The following is a 16325-nucleotide window of genomic DNA, read 5'->3' as shown; positions in this document are numbered from 1 at the left end:
CTCTCTCTGGCTCTGCAGATTACAGCAGTGTCTTCTGAACTAAGTTCTGAAAGATGGGTGAAGGAGCAAATCTTTCTTTTCCATACCCTTATAGTATATTTTCTTCTACTCTTTTCACTCTTAAAATTTTCTTGGTAATCTCAAAATGCAAATCGAGTAAAAAACTTTTGGTGGCTTCTCAATAATCCAAAATCCATACTGTCTCCCACTCCCAGTTCCTCTCCTGTCACACTTCTCATCACCCTACCTCACTTGTGATGCCTGGAAATTCCTTTTTAGATGTTGAGTACTATTAGCAGCTTTCCTATTGGACTCTGCTTGGAAATACTCTATATATCCTTTGTTTTGGTCAGCTTTTTTGATGCTGTGGCCAAAAGACTTGACAAGAACAATGTAGAGGAATAAAAGTTTATTTGGCACTCATGGTTTCAGATGTCTCAGTCCACAGATGGCTGACTCTATTGTTTTGGACCTGAGGTAAGGCAACACATTGTGCTGGAAGGGTGTGGAAGAGGACAGTGGCTCTGGATGTGGACCCAGGAAGCAGAGAGTGACTTCTCTTTTCAAGGACAGAATATATACCTCAAAAGCATGCCCCACAGTGACCTACCTACCTCCTCCAACCATATCCTACCTCCCTACAGTTACCACCCAGTTAATCCCTATCAGGGGATTAATCCACTGATTAGGTTAAGGGTCTCCTAACCCCAGTCATTTCCCCTCTAAACTTTCTTGCATTGTGTCACACATGAGCTTTTAGGAGACACTTAATATCTAAACCATTATCTAAATATCTAAACACCTTTCAATACCACCTCCTTTATTAATATTTCCCTGATCTCTTCAATGAATATTCTCAATTTCCCAGCATGAGAGGCTTATTTCCTTCAATTTTTATGAATGCAATATTTATTTAATGCCTTTAAATGTCCTTATATGTTGGCAAATCATTGTTTTTCTCTCTATGAGTTTCTCTTACTCATTTGTTCATCTACAGGTTAGAAACTTATCCTTGTGAACTTCTGTAAGATTTTGCATAGATGCTCGGGAAATATTTGACTTTAATGGAATGGTTGCACTTAAAGAAAAATCCATGAGGGCTGGGGCTGTGGCTCAGCTGTGGAGTGCTCATCTAGCACATGTGAGGCTCTGGATTCAATCCTCAGCACCACATAAAAATAAATAAACAAAATGGGGTATTGTGTCCAACTACAACTAAAAAGTAAATATTAAAAAAAAGAAAAACCCATGGAACACTGCCTGCTTATAAGAGCCAGGGAAAATCTTTATATAATGTGGGGGACAAATATAAATATGGGTATCATGACTTATAAAATCAAGAGGAGACCAGCAAAGGAAGGAATCCCTCCTTCTTTCCTATGTTTCTTATTCTCTATGCAGAAGAAATAATCTTTAAATGGCATTTCTTATATCCATCCCCCATCCCTATTTTTGAACCAGATTGTCAAATTCCTGCTAACAGAAGCATTCATGTTAGGGTCCCTGTTTGATGTATGGTATTTCCAATCAGAATATTGATTTCCAAGGAGGCTTTTCTGGTTCTGTGCCTAAATGATATTGGCTGCAGAGAAATACTCATGTAAGTATTCTATCATTGTTCTATCTTTGTTATGAACTCTCTCTCTCTCTCTCTCTCTCTCTCTCTCTAAATAACTTTAAACTCATGAAAGTTGCGAAAATAGTATGGAAAATTCCCATAAATTTATACTATAGTCTTTCAGGAGAGCATTTTTCATTTAAAATTATTTACCAATATTAAAAGCATTATTTGTTGCAGCAAAAATTGGGAATGACCTAAGTATTCCAAGAAAAAAGAAGATTAGGCACATAATTATATACAATAATAGAATTTGTGGCCATTAAAAAGCAAATTCCTTAAATGTATTTAGAAGGAGATGTTCAGTGTACTACTTTGCTGGAGCTGCCATGATTAAAATGCCACAGACTGGCTGGTTTAAACATCAGAAATTTATTTTTCACAGTTCTGGAGGCTAGAAGTCCAAGACCAAGAGGTTGTCTGGGTGCTTTCTCCTCAGGCCTTTCTGCCTGGTTTGTGGCCCATTTTGCTGGGCCCTTACTTGGCCTTTCCTCTGTGTCACATCCCTGTGTCTCTCCCTTTCTTATAAGAACATACTGGATTAAGGCCCACTCTCATGACCTCATTTAATATTAATTATCTTCACTAAAGACAATCTCCAAATACAGTCAAATTGGCTTCAACATATATGAATTTTGGGGGTGAATGTAATTCAGTCCACAACACTCAAGATACTGTAAGTGAAAAAGGTACCTCATAAAACCACATTTACAGTGTAACTTCATGTTTTTAAATGCATACACATACATGCAGAGTAAAGATAGTGCAGAAGTTTATACTTGTATTTTATCTCTGCAACTCTGCTGTGAGACAGGAACAGAAAAAACATTTGTCAATGTATAGAGAACAAAATTGAGGCTTAGAAGAGCTTAGTCATATGGCAAATAGGTCTTCTGATTATGACTCCAATGATTTTTTCATTATGCCATAATTTTCCAAAATATCTTTCTTCAATAAACAAACAAAAGTCTAATGATGCTCTGTAATTATTCTCCATAATTTGTTAATGATACTTATGAAAGTAGAAGAAATAATGTTACTATCAACAACAACAACAGCAGTCATATTAGAACTTGTGTTTCACAGATATTCTTGAAACGTAGTTTCCTGTGGAAAAATGTAGGATATGAATAAATACGAATAGAACCTGGGATGCAAATTATCAGCGAGCATTTATACTCTGCATTACTTTCTCATTATTGTTGACATGTATGAAGATAGAGCATAATTTTGAGACAAGGCATACTCCAAGGGGTATTTTAGGAGATGTGAATACTCACAGGGCATGTATGAGCCAATCCTCTAGTGGGGGACTCTTCATATGGAGGGGTAGAGGGGGAATTGGGGAGACTAGAAATTACTACAAGAGTTCCAGAGATCTGTAGGTATATGCTTTTACCATTTCATGATATAAAAAGTGTGGTCTTAGCAATGTGATGGGGGGATGGGGGAGGGAAGGAGAATGTAGTTTTGATTGAAAGTGTCTTTTAGTTGAAAAAGTTGGGGATTATTGCTCCAGTTCAATAATATTAAAAGATCTCACGTATGATATATTTTTTCCTATTCTCCATTTCTATGATAAAATCAGCCATCACAAAAATCACTACACAAATGGGGATTTTCTGAGGTGGATTCTATTTTATATTTATGAGTGAGCTACACTTAACTCCAACACTGAGTAAGTTCTCTCTGCAAGATGTGCTATAACCTCTGTGGACATTACTCTGGGGAAATGGGAATGGTGGAGAATAAATAACTCTGTTGATATGTTGCCAGAGAAAATCTTCCGTTCAAGAAGCAATGTTTGCTTAGCACCTACAGATCCTGGATTATACATGGTGAAAGCCTCTTTTACCCGTGGCCTGAGGACAAAGCTGTGGGGCCAGATGTCAATGTGTTCAGGAGTCAGCATCTCCTTGTTCCATGCTGACTCAGCTTCATCCAGACTTTGGTGGGGCTCTTGTGATTTGTGAAATGACAGACAACTGTAGTAAAAGGAGTGACAAGATGTATTTTGAGACTTTCAAAAAAGTTCCATATCTTGATGCCAATTGTCTTGAGGCAAGCAGTTGGGCATTCCCTTCCATGGAGGCTCCTGAACAGCTGTCAGGCCTAATCTGGGTGAGAGATGAAAGAGTGACCTCAGGGTTAAAGGCTCCGGTGTCTGCTGCAAATCCCCTGAGTTATCTAATCTGTCTAGTGGCACAAGCTTTCTGCAAAGGAAGTGCTATTTTATAGCTGATCCTTTAACAAAGGGAAAATAACAACTGCTAGAAAATGCAGTAAGTAGTTGTCCTGAGATAATGCTGCCTGGAAAAATCCTATAAGGGTTTTTTTTTTTTTTTTTTAACTTCAAAAGGAAAGCTAAACATCTGGAAAACCCACACAGCCTCTGTATCAGAGGTATTGCATTGCATTGTGGAGGATTGCCTGGGTTCCTGAACACACACACACACACACACACACACACACACACACACAAGGCTACTATAAGCCACAAGTCCTGCACATTGTTTACCTTCAACCAAAATTCTGCAGTATTTGTATAAATTTAGATAAATCTATCTCTGGGCTTCAGTGTTCTCATCTGTAAAAAGGGGGTTTGGACTAGGTGGTAAATTGCTGATGTACCATCATTCTTCATTCTTATATCATAATAGACTCAATTAATTAGTTATAATATTTTCTACCAACTGTCACACCACCTGAGAATTCCCACCAACAACGGATCTGAATTTGCAATGTGAGGCCTATTTGCTCTACTTACAGTTCAGTGTTGCCTAAGGTCCTTCTTATCAGTTATCTCTGTAGGCTTAGTGACTTTGGCTTGTGGTAGCACCTCTGGCACAGCTTGGTACAACTGGCATCAGCAGGACATAAGAGATAGCAATAACAACCAAGATACTTTTTTTCAGAGGAAATCTCAGGTTTCAGAGTTGTCATGTGTCACTCTTGAGAACAGGCATATATGTCAAAACTAAAACCTGAACAGAGGAATAGAAAGTTACTGGAAGTGAATGAAAATGTTTGTGGGTGTATGCCCCAATGAATTCCCAAAATACTGGGGAGGAATAGAATTGGGAAGTCTGTGGTAGAAGGAAGAGGTATAGTTAGAGCAGATTGTTTACATTGTTAGCAATTACTCCCCTTTTTCCATAAGTCTAGGCTGGTATATTCTGAAGATTACATTTACATTCCCATCTGTATAGTCCCTAACAGGAATAATAGAATAAAATTCTTAAGTAAAAGTTTAAAAACTGGGGAAGACCATGGAGACCATGTAATCTATTGGGTCCCAAATGCTTCTACTTGGACCAGGTCCATGATGGCTTCTTAAGATCACCTGAGAATTTTTTAGTAATCTGGTTCCCTGAGTCCAGTACCCAAAGATTCAGTAGGTTTGGCATGTTTTCAACACAGTTTCTAAGTGTTTGGCATGACTGTCTAGTTTTGAAAAATAAATGATCAAATTCATTTTCCTTATTTTTAAGATGAGAAAACCAAAGTAGAATTAGAAAAAATTAAATAATATCACAAATGTATCAACTTTATGACAAACTTGGATATAGATTCTAGGTGACTGCCAGTCCTGTGCCAACGAGCAGGATAGTTCTTCCAGCAATTCTTGAAGCAAATGACCAGTTGTATAAGTGTGTACCATATTTCAGTTATGCCAGTATGGCCAATATGGAACAGGCCTCCCTAGAAGGTAGTGGAGATATTTAAGCATAGGTCAAATACTATCTTCAAAGAAATCTGTAGACAAATGCATCAGGTGGGTAATTAGAGTTACCTTGTAGCTTTGTATAAACCTATTCCTTGCCAACTCATATGTTGTGGAATAGGAATTGAGACTGTATTTCCTTAATGTTAGAATTTAATCTCTTATCATGTTATGACAGGGAAACTGGGAGAAGTATAGGTGACCCATGGCAAGGATTTGTGCCTCTGGCCAACTGTTTCTCTTTGTTCTAATCCTTCACCCCTTGTGCTTCATAATTAGTGGATCAGCCCTCTAACTGGGCTCTATCCCAGTTACATCCTATAGTATGACCCTCATGCTGCTGCCAGAAAGACCTTCCAACTACACGGATTCCATCATGTCACTCTGCTAGAAAATCTTCAATGACTCCCCATTAGACAAAAGTCTAACCAGCAGATTGACAATAAAAATCTTTTAAATGGAATTCTTATTCTCTCTCTTCAAAATTTTCTCCTGCTATACTGAACATCAATCCTGTTTGAGTCTAAATAGGTTTCTCTGTTGTTTCTACTTTAATTCACATTGCAGCATATTTTTAAATTTGCCTCCTCAAATGCTGTCTACCTTAAAATGCCCAGCTTATAGTACTTAAATCACTAATAAATGCGCATAAGAACTATGTATGAGGCTCTGTAGATTCCAAGGTGAATAGCTCAGATCTGTACCTTACAATCTGATGGAAAAGATCGATAATAAATAATTAATTACCAGTGATGTGCTAAGTGTTTCCCCAAAACAGAGTAGGTGCCATGAAAATATCTACCAGGGAAATGTGACCAATCCAAGCTCTTCCTTAGGACAGCTGTGATCTCACTATCTTCTAAATGCTTTCTGGCTTTTGTGTTTACCTATTTTTGTACATAGACACATACTTACTTGTTATTTAGCGATTTATTTGTTTCTTCTGATAGAAATCTCTCATAGGGCAGTATGATTTCTTAAATGCTTTTATAGCTTAGTTAAAGACTAATGCAGTTTAAATCACGAGGCTTAAAGATTTCTTGGTAAAGACAGCATTTAATTATGCTTTACAACTTGAACAATTTGAAGGTATTCTCATTTCCATTGTTTTATTTGATTCTCCCAATAATTCTAGGAACTAGATATTATAATCTCTGGTTTCCAGATAAGAAAATTGAATCTTGGGATATTTGAGTGACCTCTCTAAGAACAAACAGCTATTAATTTATGAAGTTGGAGCAAAAACCCAGAGTCTTTCATTTTTACTTAAATCTTATTCCATTGTAACATGATGGATCTCAAATAAATGAATAAGTGAATGATCATCTTACCATTTTTTTTCTTCCTCTTTCCTTCTCTTTTTCTCTGTGTGACTTCTGTTCATCCGCCTGCTTCATATTCTTCCTTTGCCTCTAACTGTGCCTCCAGCTTGTCAGTGACAGCTTAGTGGTTTTTAAAGGAGGCTCAGGGACAAAGAGGCTGTTGACCTTGTCTTGTGTACATTCTGTATGAAGCTGTCTTAAGATGGTTTTCCCAGAAGGAGAATCTGAGACCAGTATGTGTGTGTAAACAAGTTACCAAGAAACTGCTCCCAGGGGAATCATCCGAGGTGGTGAGGGAAACAGGAGGTGGAAGCAGAAGAGACCAAGAAATTTCTGGTGAAACCGCTACATTAGTCAGATTCTGCAGGATACACTGGGATAGCAAATGTATTAGATCGTACCCCTTGTAGGCAAAGGAAAAGGGACTTTTATACTTCTCCTATCTGTCATTGGTGAATGGCCACCCCAGGAGGGTATGGACTCCAGAGACTGACCTTTCTGAATGGGTGAGCAAGTCTTGTCTGAAAAGTTATAGGCAAAAGCATACCAGAATCAAAAGAGAAGTGTGTTGAAATAGTAAACAACAACACAAAAATATCAAACCAACAGAAACAAGAAAACTGAAGGAGTCTGGCAGAACACCCATTGTAGCAACTCTAAAAACTGTGTGTGTGTGTTTTGGTCAGTTTTTTTTGCTGCTATGCCCTAGAGACCTGACAAGAACAATTTTAGAGGAGGAAAAGTTCATTTTAGGGCTTATGGTTTTGGAGGTCTCAGTTCATGGGGGCAGAACAGCATGGTGGAAAAATGTGGAAGAGGAAAGCAGGGAATGACATGGCCACCAAGAAGCAAAGAGAGCTTGACTCACCAAGGACAAAAATATAAAGGCAAGCCCCCAATGACCCACCTCCTCCAGCCACACCCCACTGGCCTACAGTTACTACCAAGTTAATCCCTACCAGTGGGTTAATGCTCTGATTAGGTTAAAGCTCTCATAACTCAATCATTTTACCTCTAAACTTTTTTGCATTGGCTCATAGATGAGCTTTTGAGGGACACCTAATCTAAAATATAATATACATGGATATTTACTGCTGAGGGCCATTGCCAAGTAGGAATGACACATCGAAATTTCCTTGCCAGCGTACCCCATGTTAAATGGACTTGCCTTGGAATTTCGCTGTTGACATTGCATGTGTGTTTGAGAAAGGTGACCCTGCTCAAGGACCAGGGTGGATCCAGGATTAGGGTGTATCCTGCAGGTTTGAGGAAGTATCCCGCTCCCTGGGTTTAGGGCGTTCCGGGTTTAAGACAAGTTTAAGGCGTTCCCAGTTTAAGACAATATGGGTTTTAGGGAAGTTCGAGGTTGAAGATTATTGCTGCTGGGAATAGGGCGTTCCTGCTGCCTGAGTTCCCGTTGAGTTCTCGTGAGATTCAAAAAGTATTTGGAAAAAAGCCTCGGTGGAGTAGGTGAATTGGGCTGCGGCAGAACTGGGATTTCCCCAGAACGTGTGTAGAGGCCGGTGTGAGTTCGGGAATAAAGAATTGCTGTTTGAATCTATAAGGTGTGTGGTGGCTCGTGATTCTGTGCCCAGCCAAGACATTGGCAATTTACATTTTAGAGCATCACAACTCCTTTAAAGATCCAACACATGCATTAGAACCTCATCTGAGAAAAATGCAAATGCTTACATTGGCAGCCATTCAGAGGCCCCCAAACCACTCTATGTTTAAAAATCAATTCTATAGGATAAATACTGAGGAGTGGTACAGCTGGGTCATAGGGTGGATTCATTCCTGGTCTTTTGAGGAAACTCCATCCTGATTTCCATAGTGGTTGTAATAATTTACAATCCCTATGGGTATAGACCAAGGAGAGGGATAGCTGGGTCAAATGGTGGTTCCATTCCCAGTTTTCCAAGGAATCTCCATACTGCATTTCAGATTGGCTGCACCAATTTGCAGTCCCACCATCAATGTACGAGTGTGCCTTTTCCCCCACATCCTTGCCAACACTTATTGTTGTTTTTATTCTTTTTTTTTTTTTAAATTTTTATTGGTTGTTCACAACATTACAAAGCTCTTGACATATCATATTTCATACATTAGATTGCAGTGGGTTATGAACCCCCAATTTTACCCCAAATGCAGATTGCAGAATCACGTCGGTTACACATCCACAATTTTACATAATGCCCTATTAGTAATTGTTGTATTCTGCTACCTTATCTATCCCCTACTATCCCCCCTCCCCTTCCCTCCCAACTTCTCTCTCTACCCCATGTACTGTAATTCATTTTTCTCCTTGTTTATTTTCCCATTCCCCTCACAACCTCTTATATGTAATTTTGTATAGCAATGAGGGTCTCCCTTCATTTCCATGCAATTTCCCTTTTCTCTCCCTTTCCCTCCCATCTCATGTCTCTGTTTAATGTTACTCTTTTCTTCTTGCTTTTCCTCCCTGCTCTGTCCATAGTTGCTCTCATTATATCAAAGAAGACATTTGGTATTTGTTTTTTAGGGATTGGCTAGCTTCACTAAGCATGATCTGCTCTAGTGCCATCCATTTCCCTGCAAATTCTATGATTTTGTCATTTTTTATTGCTGCATAGTACTCCATTGTGTATAGATGCCACATTTTTTTTTATCCATTCATCTATTGAAGGGCATCTGGGTTGGTTCCACAGTCTAGCTATTGTGAATTGTGCTGCTATGAACATCGATGTGGCAGTATCCCTGTAGCATGCTTTTTTAAGGTTTTCAGGGAATAGTCCAAGAAGGGCAATAGCAGGGTCAAATGGTGGTTCCATTCCCAGCTTTCCCAGGAATCTCCAAACTGCTTTCCAAATTGGCCACACTAATTTGCAGTCCCACCAACAATGTACAAGTGTACCCTTTTCTCCACATCCTCGCCAGCACTTGTTGTTGTTTGACTTTATAGTGGCTGCCAATCTTACTGGAGTGAGATGGTATCTTAGGGTGGTTTTGATTTGCATTTCTCTGACTGCTAGAGATGGTGAACATTTTTTCATGTACTTGTTGATTAATTGTATGTCCTCCTCTGAGAAGTGTCTGTTCAGGTCCTTGGCCCATTTGTTGATTGGGTTATTTGTTATCTTATTGTCTAATTTTTTGAGTTCTTTGTATACTCTGGATATTAGGGCTCTATCTGAAGTGTGAGGTGTAAAAATTTGTTCCCAGGATGTAGGCTCCCTATTTACCTCTCTTATTGTTTCTCTTGCTGAGAAAAAACTTTTAAGTTTAATTAAGTCCCATTTGTTGATTCTTGTTATTAACTCTTGTGCTATGGGTGTCCTATTAAGGAATTTGGAGCCCGACCCCACAATATGTAGATCGGAGCCAACTTTTTCTTCTATCAGACGCAGAGTCTCTGATTTGATATCAAGCTCCTTGATCCATTTTGAGTTAACTTTTGTGCATGGCGAGAGAAAGGGATTCAGTTTCATTTTGTTGCATATGGATTTCCAGTTTTCCCAACACCATTTGTTGAAGATGCTATCCTTCCTCCATTGCATGCTTTTAGCCCCTTTATCAAATATAAGATAGTTGTAACTTTGTGGATTAGTCTCTGTGTCCTCTATTCTCTACCATTGGTCCACCTGCCTGTTTTGGTACCAGTACCATGCTGTTTTTGTCACTATTGCTCTGTAATATAGTTTGAAATCTGGTATCGCTATACCGCCTGATTCACACTTCCTGCTTAGAATTGCTTTTGCTATTCTGGGTCTTTTATTTTTCCATATGAATTTCATGATTGCTTTATCTATTTCTACAAGAAATGCCGTTGGGATTTTGATTGGCATTGCATTAAACCTATAGAGAACTTTTGGTAATATCGCCATTTTGATAATGTTAGTTCTGCCTATCCATGAACATGGTATATTTTTCCATCTTCTAAGATCTTCTTCTACTTCTCTCTTTAGGGTTCTGTAGTTTTCATTGTATAAATCTTTCACCTCTTTTGTTAGGTTGATTCCCAAGTATTTTATTTTTTTTGAGGATATTGTGAATGGAGTGTTTTTCCTCATTTCCGTTTCAGAAGTTTTGTCGCTGATATACAGAAATGCCTTTGATTTATGTGTGTTGATTTTATATCCTGCCACTTTGCTGAATTCATTTATTAGTTCTAGTAGTTTCTTTGTATACCCTTTTGGGTCTTCTAGGTATAGAATCATGTCATCTGCAAATAGTGATAATTTAAGTTCTTCTTTTCCTATTTTTATGCCTTTAAGTTCTTTCGTCTGTCTAATTGCTCTGGCCAGTGTTTCGAGAACTATATTGAATAGAAGTGGTGATAGAGGGCATTCGATATGAGGATGGCCACCCCTGCTTGCTTACGAGGACCGTGTGCGTGGTATATTTTTTCCCATCCTTTCACCTTCAGCCTGTGTATGTCTTTTCCAATCAGATGTGTCTCCTGGAGGCAGCATATTGTTCGATTTGTTTTTTTAATCCATGATACCAGCCTATGTTGCTTTATTGGAGAGTTTAAGCCATTAACATTCAGAGTTACTATTGATATATGGTTTGTACTTCCATCCATGTTTGATTATTTATCCTTTTTTAAAAAAAATTTAGTTTGTTTCTCCATGATTATCTTTCTCCTCACCCTCTGTCTTTACTGAGGCACTTCCCACTGATGGTTTTGGTTATTGTTTTTCATTTCTTCCTCGTGTAGTGTTTTGCTCAAAATGCTTTGCAATGCTGATTTTCTGGCTGCAAATTCTTTTAACTTTTGTTTATCATGAAAGATTTTTATTTTGTTGTCATACCTGAAGCTTAATTTTGCTGGATACAGAATTCTTGGTTGGCATCCATTGTCTTTCAGTGTTTGAAATACATTGTTCCATGACCTTCTTGCTTTCAGCGTCTGTGATGAAAAATCCGTTGTTAACCTTATTGGTTTACCCCTGAATGTAATCTGTCTCCTTTCTCTTGTAGCTTTTAATATTTTCTCTTTGTTCTGTATATTGGCTATCTTCATAACAATGTGTCTTGGCGTTGGTCTACTGTGATTTTGTGTGCTCGGTGTCCTGTATGCATCTTCAATTTGTATATCTGTTTCCTTTTTTATTTCTGGAAAGTTTTCTGTAATTATTTCATTCAGCAGGTTACTCATTCCCTTGGTTTGAATCTCTGTACCTTCTTCTATCCCGATGACTCGTAAGTTTGGTTTTTTTATGTTATCCCATAACTCTTGGATGTTTTTCTCGTGATTTTTTACCAGCCTTTCTGAGTTGGCTAGACTCTTTTCAAGATGATATATTTTGTCTTCATTATCTGACGTTCTGGCTTCTACTTGGTCCACTCTGTTAGTGATACTCTCAATTGAGTTTTTAATTTGGTTTATCGTTTCCTTCATTTCTAGAATTATTGTTTGATTATTTTTTATAATCTCTATCTCCTGATAAAGATGCTTAACTTCTTCTTTTATCTGTTTATGTAATTCATTCTCAATGTGTTCTTTCGCTGCTTGAATTTGCTGTCTCGTATCCTCTTTAAGGTTCCATTCCATCTGTCTAGGGTGTTCCTTGAGTTCTTTATATGACCATTTTTCTGATGACTCTAGGTCCTCCTGAATATTTAGGCTGTCCTGCATTGTTTGTACTCCTTTTTTTTCTTGCTTTTTGAAGCTGCTCATGTTACTTCTTGTTCTGTTTGACTGCTGATTACAGTTTACCCCTATAAATTTATTTGATGCTGTAGCCGCAGGTTTCAATGAAGTTATCTCCTCTGCCGAAGTCTGATGACATCAGTTCTCTGCCATAGTGGTGTCTCTTGCAAATGGCGACAGTTCGTTTCCCTTTGCCGGGCGACCAATGCAACGGGTGGGTCCTTACTGTCTCTCCCAAGCCCCGTTTCATACCTGTGGCCACTACTTATGAAGGCTCAGTAGGCATTTACCTCCGTAGGATGAGAAGGGCTGACCAGTTGTTTCAGCTGGATGGATTAATGCTGAGTCACAGCTGTTTGTCTGCGGGAAGCAGGCGAGGGAGCTTGAATTCAGCCGATCCGGGCTCAGTGTGTGTTCTGAGAGGCCCAGACTGTTCGCCCCAGATCCACGTCAGCTCAGCATTGCCTAGTGATCCCTCCGCATGGTTCCGGGACGTCCGGGTCGGGCGCGGCGGCGACGCGGACGAGATGAACAGGCGGGCATCGGCGGCAGGCGGCTGGTCCGGAGCTCCGCGCTCCTCCGCCGTTGTTTTTATTCTTAATAGCTGCCATTCTGACTGGAGTGAGATGAAATATTAGAGTGGTTTTGATTTGCATTTCTCTAATTGCTAGAGATGTTGAACATTTTTTTCATATATTTGTTGATCGATTGTATATCCTCTTCTGAGAAGTGTCTGTTCAGTTCCTTGGCCCATTTATTTATTTATTTATTTATGACAGCAGAATGCATTACAATTCTTATTACACATATAGAGCACAATTTTTCATATCTCTGGTTGTATACAAAGTATATTCACACCAATTCGTGTCTTCATACATGTACTTTGGATAATAATGATCATCACATTCCACCATTATTAATAACCTCATGCCCCCTCCCATCCCCTCCCACCCCTCTGCCTTATCTGGAGTTCGTCTATTCCTCTCATGCTCCCTCTCCTGATTTCTGATTAGGTTAAGGCTCTCATAACCCAATCATTTTACTTCTGAACTTTTTATCACATTGGCTCATATATGAGCTTTTGAGGGACACCTAATCTAAATTAGCCTCCTTATATCAAAGAAAAAATTGTAGTATATATACACAATGGAATATTACTCAGCAATAAAAGAGAATAAAATCATGGTGTTTGCAGGTAAATAGGTGAAGTTGGAGAAGATAATGCTAAGTGAAGTTAGCCAATCCCCAAAAACCAAATGCCGAATGTTTTCTCTGATATAAGGAGGCTGATTCATAGGAGGGGGAGCATGGGAGGAATAGACAAACTTTAGATAGAGCAAAAGTGTGAGAGGGAAAGGGAGAGGGCATGGGGTTAGAAATGATGGTGGAATGAAATGGACATCATTATCCAAAGTACATGTATGAAGACATGAATTGGTGTGAATATACCTTGTGTAAACCAGAAATATGAAAAGTTGTGCTCTATATGTGTAATATGAATTGTAATATATTCTGCTGTCATATGTAACAAATTAAAATTAAAAAATAAAATATAATTTACAATCCCATCAACAGTGTAACAGTGTTCCTTTTCTCTGTATCCTCACTAGCATATACAATTGTTTGTGTTCTTGATGACTGCCATTCTAACTTGAGTGAGATGAAATCTCAGTGTAATTTTAATTTGTATTTTCCTAATTGCTAATGATACATGCATACCTATATTTATAGGTCCACAGTTCACAATACCAAAGTATGGAACCAGCCTAGTGTCCATCAATGGATGAAAGGATGAAAAATATGTGATATAAATACACATTAATGTTTTATTCAATATAAAGAAGCATAAAATTATGTCATTTGTAGGAAAATGGATGAAATTTGAGAATATTAGTCTAAAGGAAATAAGCCAAACTCAGGTGGTCAAGGGTGATGTGTTTTCTCCCAGAGGTGGAAGCTAGAAAGGGAGATGGAAAAGGAAATTTGGGGTGGACCTCATGAAGATCCAATGGAGAGTAGAAGAAAGGGACCAGGGGGAGGAGGAGGGGAGGGAAAGGGGAAATACAGGAGAATGATATTGGCCACATTTTGTCATATTGTGTGTATGTGAATATGTAATGAAGACTCTCACAATTATGCACAACTATAGTAATGCACCAATAAAAATATGGGGAGGGGCTGAGGCTGGGGCTCCGTGGTAGAGCACTTGCCTGGCATATGTGAGGCACTGGGTTTGATTCTCAGCACTGCATAGAAATAAATAAAATAAAGGACTATCAACAACTGAGAAAAAATTGAAAAAGAAATATGGGGAACAAAAAAGTAACTGTAGCACATCTGAGGGTTCTCAGTGAGACTGTTCTACTTGAAGAATAACTTCCTAGGCCTTGCTTCCTAAGGCTGTGGTCACTGAGGGAAGGCCCTGTGGTGACCTGCACCATCTCTTATGACTTCATCACTCTGGTAGTTACAGAGCCGGAGAAGGCTTTTTTTTTCCACCGCCTGCTTTTAAAAGATGGATCCGCTCTGCCATGTGACCCACGGAAAACCTGGGCCTGTTAGCTAGAATGACATGAGGATAATGAATAATAACCTCCTTGTGCTGAGAAGCATCCCCTGGGAGGGAAACAGACTGGAGACCTAGAGGACATAGGTTGCTGCTCTCCTTGGGAAGTAGGGAGTGAACTCAGAAAATCAAATCCAAGCCCGTGAGGTCTGTGGCACATCTTTGGCAGCTTTTGCCAGTCATTTTGATACGGCTCACTTATGGACTCCCCAGGCTCCACATCTATTTAATTAAAAAAAAAAAAAAGAGGCAACTTTTTCTTTCTTCCTCATTGCAGAGAAGTCCACTGGGCCTTGTCTTGACAAGTCAGGCACAAAATGACAGATGGGGCTGAAGGCACATTTCCTTCCCCCACATCAGAGACTTCTTCTATTGCCCTCCCTCCTCAGGCTGGGAGGACAGACTTTGTGACCAGCCTGCTACATGGAGGAAGTGGGGCTCCGACGAGTTGGAATTTTTATAGCATTGAAGAATAAACCTTGCTATTCTTACTTGAAGTTCTAGGATTTTTATATTAGATTATCCTTTATTAAGATTTTTTATAAGCTCATATTGTTTCAGCTATCATAACAAAATATTGCTATTAAATATAATCTGGTTATAAAACAGAATGCAGAATATGGTTCCGTTTATGGAGAAATATGTCTAAGTATTCATGGACAGTAGTATCTGCATTAAAAATCTGGAAGTTTTCCATCCAGCAGTTGGTTTGCTAAAAGTGGTTACCCCTTGGGGAGGTGAGATCATACAGCGACTTTTACATTCTCTGCATGGTTTGGTTATTGAATATCAATGGCATAAAAATACAATGATATTTTCGTTAGAAAGTGGATTTATTGTGAAATCAGTTTCAGAGGGAATTATATCTTTATTCTTTGTACTTAAACAACTGTTTTATTTCATTTTATTTTGCCTCTTTTGAATCTTTCTACATATAATCATTATAATAATTATAGGGTTATATAGTAATTCTTAGTTGACATTTTCACTTAATGCTATTTCATTTGCACTTTCCCAAGAACATTGTCTCTGTATATTTTTATTAGTGGATGTTTAATTGTCCATTGGCTCAGTGTCTATTTTTATGGCATAGTTTCCTTCGGAAATTATACAATAAGTTTTGCCCATAAAATGCACAAAGGGTAGCTAATGGGGGGGGAAAGTCTCAAGTTTCTAGCTAAACCCCTGACTTTTTACCAATGCAAAACAAGTAGGAGGGTATGTGGAAAACTGCTCTTGCCTTCTCTCAGGCACATCACGCTTGATTTCCGGTAGTCATTTACTGGACATCTACTATGTGCCATTAATTAATGTGTATTTCTCAAATTGTAGCACCATGGGAAAATTCCCGCCAGCCACAAGAAGTATTTGAATGCAAATGTAGTCTAACCCTGTAGATGACATAAGTGAAAGCAGAGGCAAGAGCAGGTTCTCAGAATGGGGACAACTGGGCATCAATC

Source organism: Spermophilus citellus (genome assembly GCF_964194105.1).
Source record: "Spermophilus citellus genome assembly, chromosome: 7".
Taxonomy (NCBI): Eukaryota; Metazoa; Chordata; class Mammalia; order Rodentia; family Sciuridae; genus Spermophilus; species Spermophilus citellus.
Note: the sequence above shows the minus strand (reverse complement) of the source record.